General features: G+C 42.3%; 1 pseudogene across 1 annotated transcript; it reads right to left on the bottom strand.

Annotated features, from left to right (window-relative positions):
• Window positions 1-5,656: 5,656 nt before the first annotated feature.
• Window positions 5,657-7,321, bottom strand: LOC308241237 (5-azacytidine-induced protein 2-like; annotated as a pseudogene). Its single transcript has 3 exons — window positions 7,257-7,321; window positions 6,873-6,966; window positions 5,657-6,708 (listed from the first exon to the last, which is right to left on the bottom strand). The product of its transcript is annotated as a 5-azacytidine-induced protein 2-like (transcript).
• Window positions 7,322-9,004: the final 1,683 nt, after the last annotated feature.

Raw genomic sequence — 9,004 nt, 5'->3', positions numbered from 1 at the left:
GTTTGTTTCCTTTGTCATCATTACATGGAGGTGAGCCTTGCCCAATCGATTTCATTGTACTGGTATAGATTGCTACATACCAGTTTTGCTAATTCTTACTGTTAGTTTTCTTCACATTCTAGTTTAATTCTGGATGTTTGTCCAATATATCAGAAGTGATTTCACAGTTTTATTTAATGATACTATGATAAATTACAAAAGTTAAAATTAGCTTGAACAGAAATATCACTAGATTTTCTTGCACATAGAATTGTTTTCTTAGAACTGAAAACTTAAAAATTTATTCCCAACAATTTTATAACAGATAGAATTTATCTGATTTCAAAATTTTTTATATTCAACTGTTTTTCAGTATTTGTGTTCCTAACACAATGCATGTCACATAGTTCCTCATTGTCCTTTCAATTTGTGTTAAATAGGTAGATTCAATTTTACATTGATTGATTTGGGGACTTTTGGTTCATTTCTAAGACTTTCATAAAATATTAGAACTTTAATAATTTATTTAAGTAATTTTTTCTATTTCTCAAATGTGTATTCAGTTAGCAACTCTTGGTATACAAATACATGAAAGCTAAAACAGTTACTATTCCTAAGACTTTAGCTTTGTACATAGCAGACAGAACATTGCGTCTCAACACAATGTTGAGTCTCAGTGCTTCATGTTTACAACAACAAGGCGGTGTCTTTCTACTCTGAATTTTACCTCTATTCACTCTCTCACAGCGGGTATGCTATTTTCTCAGAAGGCAGAAACAGAGCTTAATAAACTTGTTTATCACACCAATTATATGCTCTAGATAATTCCTCATGTCTTTACTTTGTCCACTTAGACAATTGCCCTGTAGTCATTTCTGTAAGTGTAGAGTAGTCATCTTTCTTGTTGGAGCTGTGCTGGGGTAGGTGGCAAATGACAGCCCTGTTTCTCTTTTGAGATTAGATCAGAGGAGTCAGGCAGATGGAGATGGACTTCCTAGCTTGTTACCCACACATAGTAAGGCATTGGAAAATGTGGTTTAGATGTGGGGTCACAGGGCTTCTGAACACTCATCCCAAAGCAGGCAGTTTCACTCCCAGCTGTGAGTGGAGGAAAGAAATACCTGACACCTGTCCCTGGGCAGGTTGCTCGCTGCAAAGATGAGAGCGGACCCAAATTCATGTGACTGTGGGCAGACATGTCTTTTCAAACAAGTGTTTTGGAGCTAAGCAAGCATCCTCAGTTCCTTTTCTCAAGTGCACACATCAGGTACACCTCGCATCCTCTGGTGAGGAAGGTAGAGGGAGTCTAAGGCCTCACTCATGTGGACTGGAGAGCAGAGAAGTGAAGGTGCTCCTATACTTTCTGACGGGGTTAAATCATAATGGAAATTAAGTTCATGTCTTATGTACAGACCAACTAAGGATGAAAGAGGTTGTGCAGAAGTATGCTAGACGGGAAAGAGAAATCTGTTTTGTGTTTTACTGGTAAATTTTGCTATAGATAACTCCCAACACAGATAATTCATTTGTTGATTGATTTTGGTAAACCAAGTTTTATTTGGAGGGAATGGATAGTTCCTTTAGGGAAGAATTTCCTTAATTTAACTAAAGATTTTCTCCTTCAAGTTTCTTGTAGTGAGGCTAAATAATCTGTGCTTTATAAATTGAGTGCAAAGACTGCTACTAATAGGATTTATGATATTAACTAGTGGCCTGATGCATGCAATGAAATTCGTTCACGGCTGGGGGGGGGGGTGTCCTTCAGGCAGGCCTGCACCCTCTCCAATCTGGGACCCCTCAAAGTATGTCCTACTGCCGGTTTACAGGGATCGGGCCTAAACCAACAGTGGGACATCCCTCTCTAAATCCGGGACTGCTGGCTCCTAACGGCTAACCTGCCTGCCTGCCTGCCCGATTGCCCCTAACCACTCTGCCTGCCAGCCTGCTTGCCCCCAACTGCCCCCCACTGCTGGCCTGCTTGCCCCCAAAGCCCCCCCCCCGCCAGCCTGATCACCCCCAACTGCCCCCCCCATTCCAGTGTGCTTGCCCCAAACTGCCCGCCTTGCTGGCCTGCTCACCCCCACCTTCCCTCCCCACTGGCCTGCTAGCCCCCAACTGCACCCCTGCTGGCCTGCTCACTCCAAACTGCCCCCCCACGCTGTTCTGATCACCTCCAACTGACCTCCACTGATGGCCTGCTACTGGCCCCCCTGCTGGTCTGCTTACCCACAACGGTCCCGACCCTCATCAGCCTGATTACCCACAACTGCCTTCCCATCCTGGCCTGATCACCCACAACTGCCTTCCCATCCTGGCCTGATCATCCACAACTGCCATCCCCTCTTGGCCTCTAACAGCCTGTACATCAGCCCCGCCATGCTGGCTTTGGCCAGAAGAACATCTGGAAGGTCTCCTGGAAGGTCTCCCAGTCTAAGTAGCATATTACCCTTCTATTAGTATAGATAGAGGCCTGGTGCATGGGTGGGTGCTGGTTGGTTTGCCCTGAAGTGTGTCCTGGGTCAGGGGGGGTTCCCTTGGGGTGTGGGGCAGCCTGGGAAAGGGGCCCGTGGTCATTTGCAGGCCGGCTATGCCCCCATGTGGTGAGGGTCCCCGCTGGGAGAGTGTGGCCAGTCTGGCTGAGGGGCTGAGGGCTGTTTTCAAGCTGGCCACACACCCTTTGGGGTATGTGAGGGTCCCTGCTGGGGTGCCTGGCCAGCCTGGGTGAGGGGCTGATGGCTGTTTGAGGGTAGGCCAAGCCCCCCAGCGGGGACCCTCACCTCATGGGGTGTGGCCAGCCTGGGTAAGGGGTTTTTTATTTCTTTTTTTTTTTTTTTCTTCAGTGCCTCCTTGAGTGGAGGCTAGGGTCAGCTAGAAGCAGGTATCTGGGATTTATTTATCTTTTATAATTTAAACTTTGTAGCCTTTAGTGGTGGCCAGGGCAGGCTATGGCAGGCGGGAATCTTGGCTTCCTCCATCGCTGGGGGCAACCCAAGCTTCCTGCTCACTCCAGTTCCGTGGCTGTCGCCATCTTTGTTGGGTTAATTTGTACACTTGCTCCTGATTGGCTGTTGGGCATAGTGGAGGTATGGTCAATTTGCATATTTGTCTTTTATTAGTGTAGATTTCTATTACTATATTTTTACTCATTGCTTTAAAATTTATAATTGAGTTAGAACGCTATTATTTTGTGTCTCATGTCAAAACATTATTGAGCTACATGACAGTTTTACATATTCATTTTCTCTGAGTTATAGTTAAAAATTTGTGTATTTTCCCTGAATATGAGGAAGGAGCTGGCACAGAACCTTATGCTCAGGGAGAAGCCTTAGAGCCCACTTTGGGCCTACAGCTAATTGGTTTTGTGACCTCAGGCAACCTGTAATCTCTCTGAGCCTTTGTTGCCTCTTAGGTCAAATTAGGAAGTTGGGCTAAGTCAGTGATTTTCATTGGTTATGCTTATATGCCTGCAGACAAGTCCTCCACTGTCCAAAAGAGAGGCAGGAACCAGAAAGTAAATGACACTCTGAGTAACCAAAAGAGCTGCCACAAAATAAGAACATTAAATATTGTGCAATTTATTCAGGGAACATTAAAGCCTTCAAGCAGAATTGTGTATTCGGAGCCAAAGTTTCAAAGTTTGCTTATCTGGTTTCTCAATTACTAACATATTAGAAATGGCAGTTAAGGGGAGGTAGAAAGACTGGCTGCTAATGACAGACAAACTGACATTAGCAAGAAATACAAGAAAGAAACAGAGCATGAAGGAAGATATACCAATTCCAAATCCTAGCAGTTTGTTCATCTTTACCTTCACTATGTTTTGTGTAAGAAAGCAGAAATCCATGGAACTTTCCATTAAATATGACATATATATGCTTGATAAAAAATTTAAAAGATAAATCAGTGATTTTCATACTTTAAATATTTTTTTCAGATTAGAACTTTTATTATAAATTTTGCAGGAAAATGTTTTATATAATAAGACGAATCAAGCTGCCTCACTGAAGGGGGTGGAGACTCTGAAGCTCTCAATCCTGCAGGTGTCCCCAGGGGAAACAGATCCCTATGGGACAGAGTTTGGGAACTACCAGTTCTGAGAAAAATCCTTCTAATGGCAAATCCTTTGACTTGAAAGTTGCTGGTACATTGTTTTCACGTGTGTACTTTTCTCATCTTTCTATATTGTTGAAAATGACACAATATAAAAAAAATGACAGATATGTTCTCCTTATTATCATTGGAACTTCAAGCTCCTCCCATCATCTGGACACAGTCCTCACCTAGAAATAAGCATAAACATCACAGACGTAAATATTTAGGAAAGGAGCTTTTGGGGGAAAAGATAATAATGTTCCATCGGTAGTTTCTTAATTCAAGTTGTGTAAAAATGTGATTCACATAATACCTATTTTATTAATGGTAACATAAAATTGATTCAGTAAAGGCCTTGGTCTTTATCTGATATCGAGCTATTTATTTTACAAAGTCTGTCTAGTAATGTTGCCACATTATCCATTTAATAAGTCCTGTCTATCATGCTATTGTCATAAAAGTGTTAATAGAATCAGCCTCCAAAAATACTGGGGAACGTGTTAGTCATCAAATTTGTCCTCACGCCTGAAATTTGTAAAGGCATTGGGTATCACATTATAATGATCACCACAGTGTTTAATGTTCAGTATACTATTTTAAACCCCATTTCAGGCATTGAGTGAAAGGATACCTTTTTAAAGATAAGTTTTATTAAGAACACTCTAGATCAGGACACTTATAATTTGAAGTACTCCCACACATTTCATCATTAAGTAGACTATAATAATTGTTTGTTTCCAAACTTAGCTCTAATTTCTAGTAAGAGAACAAGGTTATTACAATTACAGAATTATATGTGGATTTTTGTTATTGTTATTAGTCCTCACCTGAGGATATTTTTTTACATTGCTTTGCAGAGAGAGTGGAAGGGAGGGAGGGGGGGGAGAGAGAGAGGGAAACATCTATGCGAGAGAGAAATATCGACTGGTTACCTCCCGCATGCAACCCAACTGGGGGCAGGGAGCAAACCCGCAACTCAGGTACGTGCCCCAGAGCAGGAATCAAACCTGCAACCCTTAGGTCCACAGGCTGACGCTCTAACCACTGAGAAAAACCGGCTAGGGCTATATGTAGAGTTTTTTATTCCCCCAATCAAAGATCTTCTGAAACCTTTGTGGTCCATATGAATAAATAAATGTCTCAGTCGTAATACAGACAGTAACATAGTTTCACTTATTTTTTGCCAGTAGAATTTTCACATGACCTTATGACAGTACCACTTTTGTCATTTTAGATTGAAAAATTAATAGCATAGAACATGTCTTAAACGTTTAATTTTCTAAAAGTATAAGAATAGAAAGCTCATTTTGTTATTTATTATTTTTTTGTCTTTTTGAAGCACCTCAAGTTTATTAATTTATTAGTAATGTATACCTGATTCTTAGGCAGAATGTGAAGAGGAAGGGTTGCTCTCTCATACTGGAAAATGAACTACATAATACGTTACAGTATGTGCAAATGTGTACATTGACGAATTTTGCAAAAGTTTAATCAACACCCGCTTTCAGTTTATTAAAGAATTTCTCAAGTGTACCCTTGGGGGAGGTACAGAAACCTCATGACCAAATCCCAGATCTCTTCAGAATTAATTCTTATAAAGGCAGTTTTGATTACGTTGATCCAAGTTATGCAGTGGTGGCAGGATGGGTAAAGGCAAAGTTTTATTTTTAGTTTCCCGATGTGCTGTCTCACTTGATTTAGGAGGGCTTGGGAGTCCCCAAGAATGATCTTCCAGAGAATTCCCGCCATGTGAGTAATTTTCCTGACAGTTTGTGCAGTCATGAGGAATGGGTCTGTCATTATCTGTCCATGATGGGAGAATTGCTTTCTCTGATAAAACCTTCCCATCTCCCGGTAAAGGGGAAGATGTGGGATGACAAAGGGTTTTGGCATTTGGAGAGAGAGGGGGGTGTCTTTTGTATGTTGCAGGGAAATTCGTCAAGTGCAGTTTTGTGCTGTCTTTGCCAAGGTCGTACGGGAATCTTACAGGGGCACAGGCTTTCTTGATTGCAGTTGGGGTTTTCAGTTCAACTTGTACTTGAGTCACCAGATGCAAATTAGACATTTCTCTCTTCAGCTCCCAGTATCCATTTTGCATTTCATCACTTGAACTGCTTCCTCTTTGGAGAGCTCTGCTCTGCAGATTGTCTTCCTGAGATGGATGTGTTTGTTTGGCTTTTTGTAGTTCTATTCTGAGAGTGTTACATTCTTTCTTCATTGGTTCTAGCCATGGATTTTCAGGTCACAACCCAACTTTTCCACCTCCCCTTTTGATTAAGTGGATTTACATCCCTCATCACCTGTTGTGTCTCCACCTCTGTTCTTAGCAAAGGAGTTTGACTGCTGCTGTTTACTCAATACTTTCAAAGATTCAGGTTGTCTTTGTTCATTTTATCCAATTTGCTCTTTAAATTATCCCTATCAATGCAAACCTCTTGATGTGCATGATAGGCCTTATTTACTTGTTCTCTGCCCACAGAACTTTTTTCTTCATCTAAGAGAGCGCCTGTAAGTTTTTCTTCCAAAAATCTTACTCATTTCTTTAGGAAAGAGTTTTTCTCTGAATCCTTAAGTCGTTTTTTGATGTCTTCATCAAAAAACAGTGACAAGGGCAAAATGTGAAGCAACAGACTCGTCCTATATAATAAAGAGCTAATATACAAATGGTCATCACATCCTCACGCCCTCATGCTGTCATGCAGTAAAGGCTCAGACACTCAACACTGGGGAGAGCAGAGAGGAGACCAGCCAGCCTTTAGCCCGGGAGAGGGACAAGCCGCCTGCGCCATGGTCCCAAGCACCTGCGGCTGTGGCCCGGGCAAAGCCGCCCGCCCAGGGTCCCCTGTGGGTGCGGCCAGCCTGGGCAAAGCTGGCCTGGGTCCTGCGTGCCCGCAGCTGGACAGAGGGAGGGAATTCTGTGTCCCAGGTGCCAGTGACCAGCCGCAGGAGGGAATCCTGTGTCCCAGGTGCGGGGCGAGGCAGAGGCGGTTAGGGGCAATCAGGCAGGCAGGCAGGTGAGTGGTTAGGAGCCAGGGGTCCTGGATTGTGAGAGGCATTCGGACATCCCTTAAGGGATCTCAGATTGGAGAGGGTGCCGGCCGGGCTGAGGGATCCCCCTCTCTCCCCCACTATGCACGAATTCCGTGCACTGGGCCTCTAGTCTGAATATATTGAGACCAGATCACTTATCTCTTTTTTGGGCTTTTTCATGATTTAGAATGCAGACCCCATCTTCTACCAGTATATCCATGACAGCTGGAGTCAGGCTGCATTTGGATCCCCAGCATTGCGAACAGGGTCATCAGGGGTCACCACGGGCTCCGGTTTCCTCGAAGATACCCCATCTTTCCCTGCGAAGGCCGCTGCTCCAGGTACACCTAAGAAGGGTTCCCATTTCTTTGGCCTGGGCTGTGCCAGGACAGACCAGTGGGCTGGGTCCTGGGGATCAGGAAGGAGTGGCAAGAGGGGCAGAAGAAGCTGAAGCGCCACCAGGAGCAGACCACTTACCCAGCCACACGCCCGCGAGGCGCAGAACCCAGTGTGGCCCCTCAGCGCCTCCGTGGACTGCTCCCCCCTCCACAGCAGGGAAACACAACTTAGGGGGCTAGAGGCTAGCAGCAGTTGGCCTGAAGGGGGCTGGAAAGCTCATTTTAAAGAAAACCCAACTTAAGTAAAAAAAAAAAAAACAAAACTAAATTTTTATAAATAGCAGTTTTTCTTGGAATCACAAAGTAATACATTCAGTGTGAAATATGACTTGACTTGTTTAAACTTCTTTAAACCAATGGTATCAAATATTACTTTTCTGAAGTTATGGTTATTCAATGGAACTATAATAATTGCATTTTTATTTGATTAATCTAAATAGCATTATATATGCCTGTTCTCTATTATCTAAAATTAAAATGAGTCTGAATTAATTTTATTTATGTAATTACTTTTCTATTTGTGCAATCCCCAATGCTCCAGTCTCTAAAAGTAGTATTTAAAGGACACATTTCATAAGCTATACTGTATATCATTCCTGTAATAATGTCTCACTTAACTTAATTACTAAAAATAATATTTGATCTATTCAGATGTGGCAGGATTATGGAGAAACCCTAACTAGAGAAATGAAAGAAGGTATGTTGCCAAAATTTATTAATAATTTTAGATATCATTGATTTTTTCAACAAACTGAGAATAGGAAATGGTATCTGTTTCCATGTTTGGATAAAAATATACTGCATTAAATATTTTCTTATCCATGTGAATGAAAAATGTGAAATATTAACAGTCATAAGGAAGAATATACTTATTCCACATGTAATCATCATGTTCTACAGCTCTTTAAAGATCTCAGAAGTCCATGCATCTCTCTTCATTTCTGGCTATTCTCTTCCTTCCCTCTGCCATGGACTGTCGACATGCACACTGAAACTACGGTCAAAAACTGGCTTCATCCACTTCTCATGTTTCTGTTAGTGATATAAGGCCAAATAACCAGACTCGTCTAGGAATACTGAGTCAGGCAGTTACAGTTCATATAACTGTCAACTGAGGGGCAATATTCAAAACCCCAGTCATTGACTTTGGCATTCTTTTACCTTGCACCCTCATGAAAAACTCCAAATTCATTTGCATGGAGTAAAAACACTGAAATCCACTTAGTTCTTGCCAAATAATGCAGCCTTATATTTGCTACTCTGTCCCTTTGCTCTAGCAGCTAGCTAAACTAGACTATTTCTAGTTCCACAGATGCTCTCCCTCATTTCTAGTCTTGACATCAGCTTCATTTCTCTTTCTGGCATACTTTTCTCTCTTCCATCGGGTATGAACTTACATATCACCTCCACCAAAAAGCCAACAACATTGACACAAAACTTGGATGTCTCCTCTGTGTGCTCCAATAGTGCCTTGTGTTACATTGGTTGGTGATATCTATCACTCT

Source organism: Plecotus auritus (genome assembly GCF_963455305.1).
Source record: "Plecotus auritus genome assembly, chromosome: 1".
Classification (NCBI taxonomy): Eukaryota; Metazoa; Chordata; class Mammalia; order Chiroptera; family Vespertilionidae; genus Plecotus; species Plecotus auritus.
The sequence above is the reverse complement of the archived record's forward strand: the minus strand, read 5'-3'. Positions and strand labels throughout refer to the sequence as shown.